Source organism: Schistocerca piceifrons, unplaced genomic scaffold (genome assembly GCF_021461385.2).
Source record: "Schistocerca piceifrons isolate TAMUIC-IGC-003096 unplaced genomic scaffold, iqSchPice1.1 HiC_scaffold_1771, whole genome shotgun sequence".
Classification (NCBI taxonomy): domain Eukaryota; kingdom Metazoa; phylum Arthropoda; class Insecta; order Orthoptera; family Acrididae; genus Schistocerca; species Schistocerca piceifrons.
In genome coordinates this window covers 98114-113247 of record NW_025727647.1, presented here as the reverse complement: position 1 = coordinate 113247, position 15134 = coordinate 98114, and the positions used below count along the sequence as shown (strand labels likewise).

At 48.6% G+C, this 15134-nt stretch overlaps 25 non-coding genes across 25 annotated transcripts; all 25 read left to right on the top strand.

Annotated features, from left to right (window-relative positions):
- Positions 1 to 230: 230 nt before the first annotated feature.
- Positions 231 to 302, top strand: Trnat-agu. Its single transcript has one exon. It is a non-coding gene; the product is annotated as a tRNA-Thr (tRNA).
- Positions 303 to 844: 542 nt separating this feature from the next.
- Trnar-ucg lies at positions 845 to 917 on the top strand. Its single transcript has one exon. It is a non-coding gene; the product is annotated as a tRNA-Arg (tRNA).
- Positions 918 to 1355: 438 nt separating this feature from the next.
- Positions 1356 to 1428, top strand: Trnak-cuu. Its single transcript has one exon. It is a non-coding gene; the product is annotated as a tRNA-Lys (tRNA).
- Positions 1429 to 1749: 321 nt separating this feature from the next.
- Positions 1750 to 1821, top strand: Trnat-agu. The gene has a single exon. It is a non-coding gene; the product is annotated as a tRNA-Thr (tRNA).
- Positions 1822 to 2366: 545 nt separating this feature from the next.
- Trnar-ucg lies at positions 2367 to 2439 on the top strand. The gene has a single exon. It is a non-coding gene; the product is annotated as a tRNA-Arg (tRNA).
- Positions 2440 to 2877: 438 nt separating this feature from the next.
- Positions 2878 to 2950, top strand: Trnak-cuu. The gene has a single exon. It is a non-coding gene; the product is annotated as a tRNA-Lys (tRNA).
- A 321-nt stretch (positions 2951 to 3271) lies between these two features.
- Positions 3272 to 3343, top strand: Trnat-agu. The gene has a single exon. It is a non-coding gene; the product is annotated as a tRNA-Thr (tRNA).
- A 542-nt stretch (positions 3344 to 3885) lies between these two features.
- Trnar-ucg lies at positions 3886 to 3958 on the top strand. Its single transcript has one exon. It is a non-coding gene; the product is annotated as a tRNA-Arg (tRNA).
- Positions 3959 to 4396: 438 nt separating this feature from the next.
- Positions 4397 to 4469, top strand: Trnak-cuu. The gene has a single exon. It is a non-coding gene; the product is annotated as a tRNA-Lys (tRNA).
- Positions 4470 to 4790: 321 nt separating this feature from the next.
- Trnat-agu lies at positions 4791 to 4862 on the top strand. Its single transcript has one exon. It is a non-coding gene; the product is annotated as a tRNA-Thr (tRNA).
- A 542-nt stretch (positions 4863 to 5404) lies between these two features.
- Positions 5405 to 5477, top strand: Trnar-ucg. Its single transcript has one exon. It is a non-coding gene; the product is annotated as a tRNA-Arg (tRNA).
- A 438-nt stretch (positions 5478 to 5915) lies between these two features.
- Trnak-cuu lies at positions 5916 to 5988 on the top strand. The gene has a single exon. It is a non-coding gene; the product is annotated as a tRNA-Lys (tRNA).
- A 321-nt stretch (positions 5989 to 6309) lies between these two features.
- Positions 6310 to 6381, top strand: Trnat-agu. The gene has a single exon. It is a non-coding gene; the product is annotated as a tRNA-Thr (tRNA).
- Positions 6382 to 6926: 545 nt separating this feature from the next.
- On the top strand, positions 6927 to 6999 carry Trnar-ucg. Its single transcript has one exon. It is a non-coding gene; the product is annotated as a tRNA-Arg (tRNA).
- Positions 7000 to 7437: 438 nt separating this feature from the next.
- On the top strand, positions 7438 to 7510 carry Trnak-cuu. Its single transcript has one exon. It is a non-coding gene; the product is annotated as a tRNA-Lys (tRNA).
- Positions 7511 to 7831: 321 nt separating this feature from the next.
- Positions 7832 to 7903, top strand: Trnat-agu. Its single transcript has one exon. It is a non-coding gene; the product is annotated as a tRNA-Thr (tRNA).
- Positions 7904 to 8448: 545 nt separating this feature from the next.
- On the top strand, positions 8449 to 8521 carry Trnar-ucg. Its single transcript has one exon. It is a non-coding gene; the product is annotated as a tRNA-Arg (tRNA).
- Positions 8522 to 8959: 438 nt separating this feature from the next.
- On the top strand, positions 8960 to 9032 carry Trnak-cuu. Its single transcript has one exon. It is a non-coding gene; the product is annotated as a tRNA-Lys (tRNA).
- Positions 9033 to 9353: 321 nt separating this feature from the next.
- Positions 9354 to 9425, top strand: Trnat-agu. The gene has a single exon. It is a non-coding gene; the product is annotated as a tRNA-Thr (tRNA).
- A 545-nt stretch (positions 9426 to 9970) lies between these two features.
- Trnar-ucg lies at positions 9971 to 10043 on the top strand. The gene has a single exon. It is a non-coding gene; the product is annotated as a tRNA-Arg (tRNA).
- A 438-nt stretch (positions 10044 to 10481) lies between these two features.
- Trnak-cuu lies at positions 10482 to 10554 on the top strand. The gene has a single exon. It is a non-coding gene; the product is annotated as a tRNA-Lys (tRNA).
- Positions 10555 to 10875: 321 nt separating this feature from the next.
- On the top strand, positions 10876 to 10947 carry Trnat-agu. Its single transcript has one exon. It is a non-coding gene; the product is annotated as a tRNA-Thr (tRNA).
- A 545-nt stretch (positions 10948 to 11492) lies between these two features.
- Positions 11493 to 11565, top strand: Trnar-ucg. The gene has a single exon. It is a non-coding gene; the product is annotated as a tRNA-Arg (tRNA).
- Positions 11566 to 12003: 438 nt separating this feature from the next.
- Positions 12004 to 12076, top strand: Trnak-cuu. Its single transcript has one exon. It is a non-coding gene; the product is annotated as a tRNA-Lys (tRNA).
- A 321-nt stretch (positions 12077 to 12397) lies between these two features.
- On the top strand, positions 12398 to 12469 carry Trnat-agu. Its single transcript has one exon. It is a non-coding gene; the product is annotated as a tRNA-Thr (tRNA).
- Positions 12470 to 15134: the final 2665 nt, after the last annotated feature.

Genomic DNA, 15134 nt, shown 5'->3' with positions numbered 1-15134 from the left:
CGTATGAATATCAGAGGAATGGTTTTTGAAGCTGAAAGTAGCTCTGAAATGAAATAAAAGTGTTGTTTTGGAATTTTAGGCGTACATCGATATCGTGTGAGATGTGTAGGAAAGCAGCAGCTGTGCTAACTAAATACAAATAATGGTCGCTAATGCGGTGCGTTTCCGGCTGAAGGGCTCCGATTGACTGGTCCATAAGATTGAAGTACCCGAAATGTGAACTAGGCGGCGCCTCCTTAGCTCAGTGGCAGAGCGCTGGTCCAGTAAACCAGAGGTCGTGAGTTCGATCCACACAGGAGGCAAAAGAATTTTGTAACAGCCCCTTCTAACGTAGATCTTTCGAAAAAAGCGGTCAAGGATATAAAAAATTATGAATGGGTTCGGTATTTAAGAAATGCTCTCGCAAATGAATAGTGCGAATGGTGCTATTAAAGTAGGCACCAGAAACTGCTGCTTTTGGCAGTCTCCGGAGAATGCCGACGTGGAATACTTAGTTCTTGTGATGTATTTTCTACCCCTGGTAGAGACCCTCGCGGTTGTCGTCGTCGTCGGCGCCGCCGCCGCTTTGGTAATAGAGGCAACTCGCCATTGTATGACATAGGGTGAGGCACCTTCTGCAAGCGACTGAGATGGCAGTAAGCAATTGAAGCTGATTTGCAACCTCTTGTTTGATCAGCGTCACAAGGGCTTGAATGTAACTTGCGATGGGACACAGCAAGAAGTAGCGTCGCCTTTTTAGTACTGAAATTGGAGATGGAGAATTGCGTCAAAGATGGGAAATTCATTCCGGCAAGCGTACAAATGGCGACAATGAGGTGTGTGTGGGGAAGGATATTGCGCCAGTGACCGTGTGGCCTAATGGATAAGGCGTCGGACTTCGGATCCGAAGATTGCAGGTTCGAATCCTGTCACGGTCGAGTTTTTCCAGTTCTGCAAAAGATGCATGCTGTTTTACTGAGTTGTTTGAGTACTACAAATCTAGTTGAAAGTTGCTGCTGTCCGCTTCCTGGCTGCAAACCGGCGTCTACCTGAAGCTCAAGCAAGACAAAGGGGTTGTGTAGCGAAATTTTCGGCACAGTGCCGATCAGGAGAGATTTTTGGAACTACTGCGTCTGACTCAGGACCCAAGAGCTGCGCCACAGGCGTCTGCGCACAGTCGAGCATGTGTGTTGAATAATGGTGCTGATAGCCACGTATCATTTCAAGTAGATTTGATGCCTTTCGGAAAATTTATTTCATTGAATAGGAATTGTAGCTCATTTGTGGCAGCAGGAAATAAGCTGTAGTCAAAAGGATCTTCCATAGATGGTCGCAGGTCGCATAAATACTGTATGGCACGTGACACGTTGTGTGGAGCCCGGCTAGCTCAGTCGGTAGAGCATGAGACTCTTAATCTCAGAGTCGTGGGTTCGAGCCCCACGCTGGGCGGCGCAAAATTTTGTGTCTACGCGGATGCAACCTGCGCCCCTCTCGTGAGCCTTGCGTAATGAACGTAACGGGTTACGACGATGCCTAGCTTCGTATGAATATCAGAGGAATGGTTTTTGAAGCTGAAAGTAGCTCTGAAATGAAATAAAAGTGTTGTTTTGGAATTTTAGGCGTACATCGATATCGTGTGAGATGTGTAGGAAAGCAGCAGCTGTGCTAACTAAATACAAATAATGGTCGCTAATGCGGTGCGTTTCCGGCTGAAGGGCTCCGATTGACTGGTCCATAAGATTGAAGTACCCGAAATGTGAACTAGGCGGCGCCTCCTTAGCTCAGTGGCAGAGCGCTGGTCCAGTAAACCAGAGGTCTTGAGTTCGATCCACACAGGAGGCAAAAGAATTTTGTAACAGCCCCTTCTAACGTAGATCTTTCGAAAAAAGCGGTCAAGGATATAAAAAATTATGAATGGGTTCGGTATTTAAGAAATGCTCTCGCAAATGAATAGTGCGAATGGTGCTATTAAAGTAGGCACCAGAAACTGCTGCTTTTGGCAGTCTCCGGAGAATGCCGACGTGGAATACTTAGTTCTTGTGATGTATTTTCTACCCCTGGTAGAGACCCTCGCGGTTGTCGTCGTCGTCGTCGGCGCCGCCGCCGCTTTGGTAATAGAGGCAACTCGCCATTGTATGACATAGGGTGAGGCACCTTCTGCAAGCGACTGAGATGGCAGTAAGCAATTGAAGCTGATTTGCAACCTCTTGTTTGATCAGCGTCACAAGGGCTTGAATGTAACTTGCGATGGGACACAGCAAGAAGTAGCGTCGCCTTTTTAGTACTGAAATTGGAGATGGAGAATTGCGTCAAAGATGGGAAATTCATTCCGGCAAGCGTACAAATGGCGACAATGAGGTGTGTGTGGGGAAGCATATTGCGCCAGTGACCGTGTGGCCTAATGGATAAGGCGTCGGACTTCGGATCCGAAGATTGCAGGTTCGAATCCTGTCACGGTCGAGTTTTTCCAGTTCTGCAAAAGATGCATGCTGTTTTACTGAGTTGTTTGAGTACTACAAATCTAGTTGAAAGTTGCTGCTGTCCGCTTCCTGGCTGCAAACCGGCGTCTACCTGAAGCTCAAGCAAGACAAAGGGGTTGTGTAGCGAAATTTTCGGCACAGTGCCGATCAGGAGAGATTTTTGGAACTACTGCGTCTGACTCAGGACCCAAGAGCTGCGCCACAGGCGTCTGCGCACAGTCGAGCATGTGTGTTGAATAATGGTGCTGATAGCCACGTATCATTTCAAGTAGATTTGATGCCTTTCGGAAAATTTATTTCATTGAATAGGAATTGTAGCTCATTTGTGGCAGCAGGAAATAAGCTGTAGTCAAAAGGATCTTCCATAGATGGTCGCAGGTCGCATAAATACTGTATGGCACGTGACACGTTGTGTGGAGCCCGGCTAGCTCAGTCGGTAGAGCATGAGACTCTTAATCTCAGAGTCGTGGGTTCGAGCCCCACGCTGGGCGGCGCAAAATTTTGTGTCTACGCGGATGCAACCTGCGCCCCTCTCGTGAGCCTTGCGTAATGAACGTAACGGGTTACGACGATGCCTAGCTTCGTATGAATATCAGAGGAATGGTTTTTGAAGCTGAAAGTAGCTCTGAAATGAAATAAAAGTGTTGTTTTGGAATTTTAGGCGTACATCGATATCGTGTGAGATGTGTAGGAAAGCAGCAGCTGTGCTAACTAAATACAAATAATGGTCGCTAATGCGGTGCGTTTCCGGCTGAAGGGCTCCGATTGACTGGTCCATAAGATTGAAGTACCCGAAATGTGAACTAGGCGGCGCCTCCTTAGCTCAGTGGCAGAGCGCTGGTCCAGTAAACCAGAGGTCGTGAGTTCGATCCACACAGGAGGCAAAAGAATTTTGTAACAGCCCCTTCTAACGTAGATCTTTCGAAAAAAGCGGTCAAGGATATAAAAAATTATGAATGGGTTCGGTATTTAAGAAATGCTCTCGCAAATGAATAGTGCGAATGGTGCTATTAAAGTAGGCACCAGAAACTGCTGCTTTTGGCAGTCTCCGGAGAATGCCGACGTGGAATACTTAGTTCTTGTGATGTATTTTCTACCCCTGGTAGAGACCCTCGCGGTTGTCGTCGTCGTCGGCGCCGCCGCCGCTTTGGTAATAGAGGCAACTCGCCATTGTATGACATAGGGTGAGGCACCTTCTGCAAGCGACTGAGATGGCAGTAAGCAATTGAAGCTGATTTGCAACCTCTTGTTTGATCAGCGTCACAAGGGCTTGAATGTAACTTGCGATGGGACACAGCAAGAAGTAGCGTCGCCTTTTTAGTACTGAAATTGGAGATGGAGAATTGCGTCAAAGATGGGAAATTCATTCCGGCAAGCGTACAAATGGCGACAATGAGGTGTGTGTGGGGAAGCATATTGCGCCAGTGACCGTGTGGCCTAATGGATAAGGCGTCGGACTTCGGATCCGAAGATTGCAGGTTCGAATCCTGTCACGGTCGAGTTTTTCCAGTTCTGCAAAAGATGCATGCTGTTTTACTGAGTTGTTTGAGTACTACAAATCTAGTTGAAAGTTGCTGCTGTCCGCTTCCTGGCTGCAAACCGGCGTCTACCTGAAGCTCAAGCAAGACAAAGGGGTTGTGTAGCGAAATTTTCGGCACAGTGCCGATCAGGAGAGATTTTTGGAACTACTGCGTCTGACTCAGGACCCAAGAGCTGCGCCACAGGCGTCTGCGCACAGTCGAGCATGTGTGTTGAATAATGGTGCTGATAGCCACGTATCATTTCAAGTAGATTTGATGCCTTTCGGAAAATTTATTTCATTGAATAGGAATTGTAGCTCATTTGTGGCAGCAGGAAATAAGCTGTAGTCAAAAGGATCTTCCATAGATGGTCGCAGGTCGCATAAATACTGTATGGCACGTGACACGTTGTGTGGAGCCCGGCTAGCTCAGTCGGTAGAGCATGAGACTCTTAATCTCAGGGTCGTGGGTTCGAGCCCCACGCTGGGCGGCGCAAAATTTTGTGTCTACGCGGATGCAACCTGCGCCCCTCTCGTGAGCCTTGCGTAATGAACGTAACGGGTTACGACGATGCCTAGCTTCGTATGAATATCAGAGGAATGGTTTTTGAAGCTAAAAGTAGCTCTGAAATGAAATAAAAGTGTTGTTTTGGAATTTTAGGCGTACATCGATATCGTGTGAGATGTGTAGGAAAGCAGCAGCTGTGCTAACTAAATACAAATAATGGTCGCTAATGCGGTGCGTTTCCGGCTGAAGGGCTCCGATTGACTGGTCCATAAGATTGAAGTACCCGAAATGTGAACTAGGCGGCGCCCCCTTAGCTCAGTGGCAGAGCGCTGGTCCAGTAAACCAGAGGTCGTGAGTTCGATCCTCACAGGAGGCAAAAGAATTTTGTAACAGCCCCTTCTAACGTAGATCTTTCGAAAAAAGCGGTCAAGGATATAAAAAATTATGAATGGGTTCGGTATTTAAGAAATGCTCTCGCAAATGAATAGTGCGAATGGTGCTATTAAAGTAGGCACCAGAAACTGCTGCTTTTGGCAGTCTCCGGAGAATGCCGACGTGGAATACTTAGTTCTTGTGATGTATTTTCTACCCCTGGTAGAGACCCTCGCGGTTGTCGTCGTCGTCGGCGCCGCCGCCGCTTTGGTAATAGAGGCAACTCGCCATTGTATGACATAGGGTGAGGCACCTTCTGCAAGCGACTGAGATGGCAGTAAGCAATTGAAGCTGATTTGCAACCTCTTGTTTGATCAGCGTCACAAGGGCTTGAATGTAACTTGCGATGGGACACAGCAAGAAGTAGCGTCGCCTTTTTAGTACTGAAATTGGAGATGGAGAATTGCGTCAAAGATGGGAAATTCATTCCGGCAAGCGTACAAATGGCGACAATGAGGTGTGTGTGGGGAAGCATATTGCGCCAGTGACCGTGTGGCCTAATGGATAAGGCGTCGGACTTCGGATCCGAAGATTGCAGGTTCGAATCCTGTCACGGTCGAGTTTTTCCAGTTCTGCAAAAGATGCATGCTGTTTTACTGAGTTGTTTGAGTACTACAAATCTAGTTGAAAGTTGCTGCTGTCCGCTTCCTGGCTGCAAACCGGCGTCTACCTGAAGCTCAAGCAAGACAAAGGGGTTGTGTAGCGAAATTTTCGGCACAGTGCCGATCAGGAGAGATTTTTGGAACTACTGCGTCTGACTCAGGACCCAAGAGCTGCGCCACAGGCGTCTGCGCACAGTCGAGCATGTGTGTTGAATAATGGTGCTGATAGCCACGTATCATTTCAAGTAGATTTGATGCCTTTCGGAAAATTTATTTCATTGAATAGGAATTGTAGCTCATTTGTGGCAGCAGGAAATAAGCTGTAGTCAAAAGGATCTTCCATAGATGGTCGCAGGTCGCATAAATACTGTATGGCACGTGACACGTTGTGTGGAGCCCGGCTAGCTCAGTCGGTAGAGCATGAGACTCTTAATCTCAGGGTCGTGGGTTCGAGCCCCACGCTGGGCGGCGCAAAATTTTGTGTCTACGCGGATGCAACCTGCGCCCCTCTCGTGAGCCTTGCGTAATGAACGTAACGGGTTACGACGATGCCTAGCTTCGTATGAATATCAGAGGAATGGTTTTTGAAGCTGAAAGTAGCTCTGAAATGAAATAAAAGTGTTGTTTTGGAATTTTAGGCGTACATCGATATCGTGTGAGATGTGTAGGAAAGCAGCAGCTGTGCTAACTAAATACAAATAATGGTCGCTAATGCGGTGCGTTTCCGGCTGAAGGGCTCCGATTGACTGGTCCATAAGATTGAAGTACCCGAAATGTGAACTAGGCGGCGCCTCCTTAGCTCAGTGGCAGAGCGCTGGTCCAGTAAACCAGAGGTCGTGAGTTCGATCCACACAGGAAGCAAAAGAATTTTGTAACAGCCCCTTCTAACGTAGATCTTTCGAAAAAAGCGGTCAAGGATATAAAAAATTATGAATGGGTTCGGTATTTAAGAAATGCTCTCGCAAATGAATAGTGCGAATGGTGCTATTAAAGTAGGCACCAGAAACTGCTGCTTTTGGCAGTCTCCGGAGAATGCCGACGTGGAATACTTAGTTCTTGTGATGTATTTTCTACCCCTGGTAGAGACCCTCGCGGTTGTCGTCGTCGTCGTCGGCGCCGCCGCCGCTTTGGTAATAGAGGCAACTCGCCATTGTATGACATAGGGTGAGGCACCTTCTGCAAGCGACTGAGATGGCAGTAAGCAATTGAAGCTGATTTGCAACCTCTTGTTTGATCAGCGTCACAAGGGCTTGAATGTAACTTGCGATGGGACACAGCAAGAAGTAGCGTCGCCTTTTTAGTACTGAAATTGGAGATGGAGAATTGCGTCAAAGATGGGAAATTCATTCCGGCAAGCGTACAAATGGCGACAATGAGGTGTGTGTGGGGAAGCATATTGCGCCAGTGACCGTGTGGCCTAATGGATAAGGCGTCGGACTTCGGATCCGAAGATTGCAGGTTCGAATCCTGTCACGGTCGAGTTTTTCCAGTTCTGCAAAAGATGCATGCTGTTTTACTGAGTTGTTTGAGTACTACAAATCTAGTTGAAAGTTGCTGCTGTCCGCTTCCTGGCTGCAAACCGGCGTCTACCTGAAGCTCAAGCAAGACAAAGGGGTTGTGTAGCGAAATTTTCGGCACAGTGCCGATCAGGAGAGATTTTTGGAACTACTGCGTCTGACTCAGGACCCAAGAGCTGCGCCACAGGCGTCTGCGCACAGTCGAGCATGTGTGTTGAATAATGGTGCTGATAGCCACGTATCATTTCAAGTAGATTTGATGCCTTTCGGAAAATTTATTTCATTGAATAGGAATTGTAGCTCATTTGTGGCAGCAGGAAATAAGCTGTAGTCAAAAGGATCTTCCATAGATGGTCGCAGGTCGCATAAATACTGTATGGCACGTGACACGTTGTGTGGAGCCCGGCTAGCTCAGTCGGTAGAGCATGAGACTCTTAATCTCAGAGTCGTGGGATCGAGCCCCACGCTGGGCGGCGCAAAATTTTGTGTCTACGCGGATGCAACCTGCGCCCCTCTCGTGAGCCTTGCGTAATGAACGTAACGGGTTACGACGATGCCTAGCTTCGTATGAATATCAGAGGAATGGTTTTTGAAGCTGAAAGTAGCTCTGAAATGAAATAAAAGTGTTGTTTTGGAATTTTAGGCGTACATCGATATCGTGTGAGATGTGTAGGAAAGCAGCAGCTGTGCTAACTAAATACAAATAATGGTCGCTAATGCGGTGCGTTTCCGGCTGAAGGGCTCCGATTGACTGGTCCATAAGATTGAAGTACCCGAAATGTGAACTAGGCGGCGCCTCCTTAGCTCAGTGGCAGAGCGCTGGTCCAGTAAACCAGAGGTCGTGAGTTCGATCCACACAGGAGGCAAAAGAATTTTGTAACAGCCCCTTCTAACGTAGATCTTTCGAAAAAAGCGGTCAAGGATATAAAAAATTATGAATGGGTTCGGTATTTAAGAAATGCTCTCGCAAATGAATAGTGCGAATGGTGCTATTAAAGTAGGCACCAGAAACTGCTGCTTTTGGCAGTCTCCGGAGAATGCCGACGTGGAATACTTAGTTCTTGTGATGTATTTTCTACCCCTGGTAGAGACCCTCGCGGTTGTCGTCGTCGTCGTCGGCGCCGCCGCCGCTTTGGTAATAGAGGCAACTCGCCATTGTATGACATAGGGTGAGGCACCTTCTGCAAGCGACTGAGATGGCAGTAAGCAATTGAAGCTGATTTGCAACCTCTTGTTTGATCAGCGTCACAAGGGCTTGAATGTAACTTGCGATGGGACACAGCAAGAAGTAGCGTCGCCTTTTTAGTACTGAAATTGGAGATGGAGAATTGCGTCAAAGATGGGAAATTCATTCCGGCAAGCGTACAAATGGCGACAATGAGGTGTGTGTGGGGAAGCATATTGCGCCAGTGACCGTGTGGCCTAATGGATAAGGCGTCGGACTTCGGATCCGAAGATTGCAGGTTCGAATCCTGTCACGGTCGAGTTTTTCCAGTTCTGCAAAAGATGCATGCTGTTTTACTGAGTTGTTTGAGTACTACAAATCTAGTTGAAAGTTGCTGCTGTCCGCTTCCTGGCTGCAAACCGGCGTCTACCTGAAGCTCAAGCAAGACAAAGGGGTTGTGTAGCGAAATTTTCGGCACAGTGCCGATCAGGAGAGATTTTTGGAACTACTGCGTCTGACTCAGGACCCAAGAGCTGCGCCACAGGCGTCTGCGCACAGTCGAGCATGTGTGTTGAATAATGGTGCTGATAGCCACGTATCATTTCAAGTAGATTTGATGCCTTTCGGAAAATTTATTTCATTGAATAGGAATTGTAGCTCATTTGTGGCAGCAGGAAATAAGCTGTAGTCAAAAGGATCTTCCATAGATGGTCGCAGGTCGCATAAATACTGTATGGCACGTGACACGTTGTGTGGAGCCCGGCTAGCTCAGTCGGTAGAGCATGAGACTCTTAATCTCAGGGTCGTGGGTTCGAGCCCCACGCTGGGCGGCGCAAAATTTTGTGTCTACGCGGATGCAACCTGCGCCCCTCTCGTGAGCCTTGCGTAATGAACGTAACGGGTTACGACGATGCCTAGCTTCGTATGAATATCAGAGGAATGGTTTTTGAAGCTGAAAGTAGCTCTGAAATGAAATAAAAGTGTTGTTTTGGAATTTTAGGCGTACATCGATATCGTGTGAGATGTGTAGGAAAGCAGCAGCTGTGCTAACTAAATACAAATAATGGTCGCTAATGCGGTGCGTTTCCGGCTGAAGGGCTCCGATTGACTGGTCCATAAGATTGAAGTACCCGAAATGTGAACTAGGCGGCGCCTCCTTAGCTCAGTGGCAGAGCGCTGGTCCAGTAAACCAGAGGTCGTGAGTTCGATCCACACAGGAAGCAAAAGAATTTTGTAACAGCCCCTTCTAACGTAGATCTTTCGAAAAAAGCGGTCAAGGATATAAAAAATTATGAATGGGTTCGGTATTTAAGAAATGCTCTCGCAAATGAATAGTGCGAATGGTGCTATTAAAGTAGGCACCAGAAACTGCTGCTTTTGGCAGTCTCCGGAGAATGCCGACGTGGAATACTTAGTTCTTGTGATGTATTTTCTACCCCTGGTAGAGACCCTCGCGGTTGTCGTCGTCGTCGTCGGCGCCGCCGCCGCTTTGGTAATAGAGGCAACTCGCCATTGTATGACATAGGGTGAGGCACCTTCTGCAAGCGACTGAGATGGCAGTAAGCAATTGAAGCTGATTTGCAACCTCTTGTTTGATCAGCGTCACAAGGGCTTGAATGTAACTTGCGATGGGACACAGCAAGAAGTAGCGTCGCCTTTTTAGTACTGAAATTGGAGATGGAGAATTGCGTCAAAGATGGGAAATTCATTCCGGCAAGCGTACAAATGGCGACAATGAGGTGTGTGTGGGGAAGCATATTGCGCCAGTGACCGTGTGGCCTAATGGATAAGGCGTCGGACTTCGGATCCGAAGATTGCAGGTTCGAATCCTGTCACGGTCGAGTTTTTCCAGTTCTGCAAAAGATGCATGCTGTTTTACTGAGTTGTTTGAGTACTACAAATCTAGTTGAAAGTTGCTGCTGTCCGCTTCCTGGCTGCAAACCGGCGTCTACCTGAAGCTCAAGCAAGACAAAGGGGTTGTGTAGCGAAATTTTCGGCACAGTGCCGATCAGGAGAGATTTTTGGAACTACTGCGTCTGACTCAGGACCCAAGAGCTGCGCCACAGGCGTCTGCGCACAGTCGAGCATGTGTGTTGAATAATGGTGCTGATAGCCACGTATCATTTCAAGTAGATTTGATGCCTTTCGGAAAATTTATTTCATTGAATAGGAATTGTAGCTCATTTGTGGCAGCAGGAAATAAGCTGTAGTCAAAAGGATCTTCCATAGATGGTCGCAGGTCGCATAAATACTGTATGGCACGTGACACGTTGTGTGGAGCCCGGCTAGCTCAGTCGGTAGAGCATGAGACTCTTAATCTCAGAGTCGTGGGTTCGAGCCCCACGCTGGGCGGCGCAAAATTTTGTGTCTACGCGGATGCAACCTGCGCCCCTCTCGTGAGCCTTGCGTAATGAACGTAACGGGTTACGACGATGCCTAGCTTCGTATGAATATCAGAGGAATGGTTTTTGAAGCTGAAAGTAGCTCTGAAATGAAATAAAAGTGTTGTTTTGGAATTTTAGGCGTACATCGATATCGTGTGAGATGTGTAGGAAAGCAGCAGCTGTGCTAACTAAATACAAATAATGGTCGCTAATGCGGTGCGTTTCCGGCTGAAGGGCTCCGATTGACTGGTCCATAAGATTGAAGTACCCGAAATGTGAACTAGGCGGCGCCTCCTTAGCTCAGTGGCAGAGCGCTGGTCCAGTAAACCAGAGGTCGTGAGTTCGATCCACACAGGAGGCAAAAGAATTTTGTAACAGCCCCTTCTAACGTAGATCTTTCGAAAAAAGCGGTCAAGGATATAAAAAATTATGAATGGGTTCGGTATTTAAGAAATGCTCTCGCAAATGAATAGTGCGAATGGTGCTATTAAAGTAGGCACCAGAAACTGCTGCTTTTGGCAGTCTCCGGAGAATGCCGACGTGGAATACTTAGTTCTTGTGATGTATTTTCTACCCCTGGTAGAGACCCTCGCGGTTGTCGTCGTCGTCGTCGGCGCCGCCGCCGCTTTGGTAATAGAGGCAACTCGCCATTGTATGACATAGGGTGAGGCACCTTCTGCAAGCGACTGAGATGGCAGTAAGCAATTGAAGCTGATTTGCAACCTCTTGTTTGATCAGCGTCACAAGGGCTTGAATGTAACTTGCGATGGGACACAGCAAGAAGTAGCGTCGCCTTTTTAGTACTGAAATTGGAGATGGAGAATTGCGTCAAAGATGGGAAATTCATTCCGGCAAGCGTACAAATGGCGACAATGAGGTGTGTGTGGGGAAGCATATTGCGCCAGTGACCGTGTGGCCTAATGGATAAGGCGTCGGACTTCGGATCCGAAGATTGCAGGTTCGAATCCTGTCACGGTCGAGTTTTTCCAGTTCTGCAAAAGATGCATGCTGTTTTACTGAGTTGTTTGAGTACTACAAATCTAGTTGAAAGTTGCTGCTGTCCGCTTCCTGGCTGCAAACCGGCGTCTACCTGAAGCTCAAGCAAGACAAAGGGGTTGTGTAGCGAAATTTTCGGCACAGTGCCGATCAGGAGAGATTTTTGGAACTACTGCGTCTGACTCAGGACCCAAGAGCTGCGCCACAGGCGTCTGCGCACAGTCGAGCATGTGTGTTGAATAATGGTGCTGATAGCCACGTATCATTTCAAGTAGATTTGATGCCTTTCGGAAAATTTATTTCATTGAATAGGAATTGTAGCTCATTTGTGGCAGCAGGAAATAAGCTGTAGTCAAAAGGATCTTCCATAGATGGTCGCAGGTCGCATAAATACTGTATGGCACGTGACACGTTGTGTGGAGCCCGGCTAGCTCAGTCGGTAGAGCATGAGACTCTTAATCTCAGAGTCGTGGGTTCGAGCCCCACGCTGGGCGGCGCAAAATTTTGTGTCTACGCGGATGCAACCTGCGCCCCTCTCGTGAGCCTTGCGTAATGAACGTAACGGGTTACGACGATGCCTAGCTTCGTATGAATATCAGAGGAATGGTTTTTGAAGCTGAAAGTAGCTCTGAAATGAAATAAAAGTGTTGTTTTGGAATTTTAGGCGTACATCGATATCGTGTGAGATGTGTAGGAAAGCAGCAGCTGTGCTAACTAAATACAAATAATGGTCGCTAATGCGGTGCGTTTCCGGCTGAAGGGCTCCGATTGACTGGTCCATAAGATTGAAGTACCCGAAATGTGAACTAGGCGGCGCCTCCTTAGCTCAGTGGCAGAGCGCTGGTCCAGTAAACCAGAGGTCGTGAGTTCGATCCACACAGGAGGCAAAAGAATTTTGTAACAGCCCCTTCTAACGTAGATCTTTCGAAAAAAGCGGTCAAGGATATAAAAAATTATGAATGGGTTCGGTATTTAAGAAATGCTCTCGCAAATGAATAGTGCGAATGGTGCTATTAAAGTAGGCACCAGAAACTGCTGCTTTTCCCCCTTCTCCATAACGATCGCCCCCTTCCAGACAACCTCAGTAAGGCCAACCACTTCGCTTCCCACCTTTCCGAGGTCTTCTCCATCCCCGATGATCCCCACTTTGATTATTCTCTTTTCCCCACCGTCATGGCACGTGCTGATACCTCAGTCGCTCCACTTGCTCCTAGTCTCCAGTACTTGGGGCAGTTGCCCCCCTCTGACGTCAACACTCCCATCACAGCACAAGACATTAAACTTCTCCTCCAGTCCAAACGCAACACGGCCCCTGGTCACGACTGTGTCACCTACCGTCACCTTCGAGAAAGCCCCTATTCCTTCCTAACTGTCCTCGCCCATCTCTATAATGTCATCCTCTCTACTGGCTTCTACCCTGACCTGTGGAAGACCTCCCGCGTCCTCCTCTTCCTCAAACCCAACAAACCCCCTTCTGCCGCCTCTTCCTATCGTCCCATCTGCCTCACCTCCATCTTCAGTAAGGTCCTTGAATCCATCCTCTCCCACCGTATCCATCGGCACCTTGCTCAACACCACCTCCTCCCCCTTACCCAGTGTGGCTTCCGACCCTCCTTCTCTGCTGACGACCAACTCCTCAACCTTGTTCACCTTCTGTCCCTCCAGCTCAACTCACGTCGCTCTGCCATTTTTGTTTCCCTTGACCTCCAAAATGCCTATGACCGTGTATGGCATCCCGGTCTCCTCTTTAAACTCCAAACCTACGCCCTGCCTATCACTTTTGTCCGTCTGGTCGCTTCCTTCCTCTCGCACCGTCCTTCCTATGTCACCCTCCACAACACCAACTCCCGTATCTTTTATCCCACGGCTGGCGTCCCCCAGGGTTCTGTCCTCTCCCCTCTCCTTTATCTCTTGTATACAGCTGATATGCCCAAGCCACCCCCACCAGTTCACCTTCTCCAATATGCTGATGACACCGCCTTCCTGGCTCTCTATCCTACCCTTCAACGGTCTCAACGTACCCTCCAAACCCACCTTAACCAGTTCACCACTTGGTGTAATCAGTGGCTCCTCCGTCTCAACCCCTCCAAAACCCAGGCAATCATCATAGGCCGTACCACTCGCTCCTTTCGCCTCCAAGATTTCTACCTCACCCTTTATGGTCGTCCTATCCAACTCACCCCCACCCTGAAATACCTTGGCCTCACCCTTGACCGACACCTCACCTGGACCCCTCATCTCCTGACCATCCAGCAGAAAGCCCATTCCCGCCTCCGCCTGCTGAAACTCCTGTCCGGCCGGACATGGGGATTGCATCCTTCTACCATCCTCCACACCTACAAATCCCTCATCCGTCCTATCCTCTGTTATGCCAGCGTCGCCTGGATCTCCGCCCCCACCCGCTTTTACAAGGCTCTCCAAATCCTTGAACGCCATGCGCTCCGCCTTGCCTTCCGTATCCGCCTTCCTTCCCCCACACGGCTCCTGTATGAACTGATCCCCTTCCCCCACCTCCTCTTGTTCCTCCAACATCTCCGCATCCTTTACATTGTTCGCAGGCTTGATCCCCCCCACCCTCTGGTTTCCTCCTTCCTCTCCACCCCCCGCCCGTTGCCGCGCCTCTATCGCTGTATCCCTCCCTCTCTCCACCTCCACACCCTCCATCTCCTTCATCAGGGCAATTTCCAACGCCTTCCCCTCCCGGATGACGAACTTCGCCGTGACATATACCCTTCCTTCCAACTATAACCCGGCCTTGTTCCCCCCCCCCCCCTCCCCAGGGCCCCCTTCTCCTCTTTCTTCCTTCTCCCAGAGCGGATTTTCCTCCATCCCCCCCCCTCCCCTGAGACCCTGCCCCCCATACTTGCCTCTCTCCTTCCCACATCCCTCCCTACCTGGCCCTCTTCCGAGCGCCCCCCATTCCCCTCCCCCATCTCTTCCCCTCCCTCCCTTCTTCAGGTCTCCCTCATCTCCTTGAACCTGGCAGATCCTCTGTATTGCTCATCAACAGTGTGCCACGTCAGTGTTGTGTTTCGTGCTGTTTCCCGTGTGCGTCAAGAGGTGTGATTTTAATTGTGTACTGCCTTGAGGTTCGCCGTCAGTGTTACGCTGTGTGCTATGCCATCCGTCAACACCTTTATGCTCCAGTCATACTGTGCCTTGTGTTCTTTTAATCGTCGCAGTGTGTGGCCTTTTGTGTGTGCTACTTTTAAACGGTTTTTTATCTCCATTTTACAGTCACCCCGTTTTTTGTATATTGCCTTCCATGATGTTCTCCCTTTTTATATCTATGTTCGCCTTCTTCTCTCCTTTGCTGTTTTTAAATGTCTTCTCTTGTTTTGTTCTATGTCTTTCGGCTGAAGAGCAGCGCATATGCTGCTGCCAGCCCGCCCCGATGGGGAATTGAAATACAATAAAGAAAAAAAAAAAAAAAAAAAAAAAAAACTGCTGCTTTTGGCAGTCTCCGGAGAATGCCGACGTGGAATACTTAGTTCTTGTGATGTATTTTCTACCCCTGGTAGAGACCCTCGCGGTTGTCGTCGTCGTCGGCGC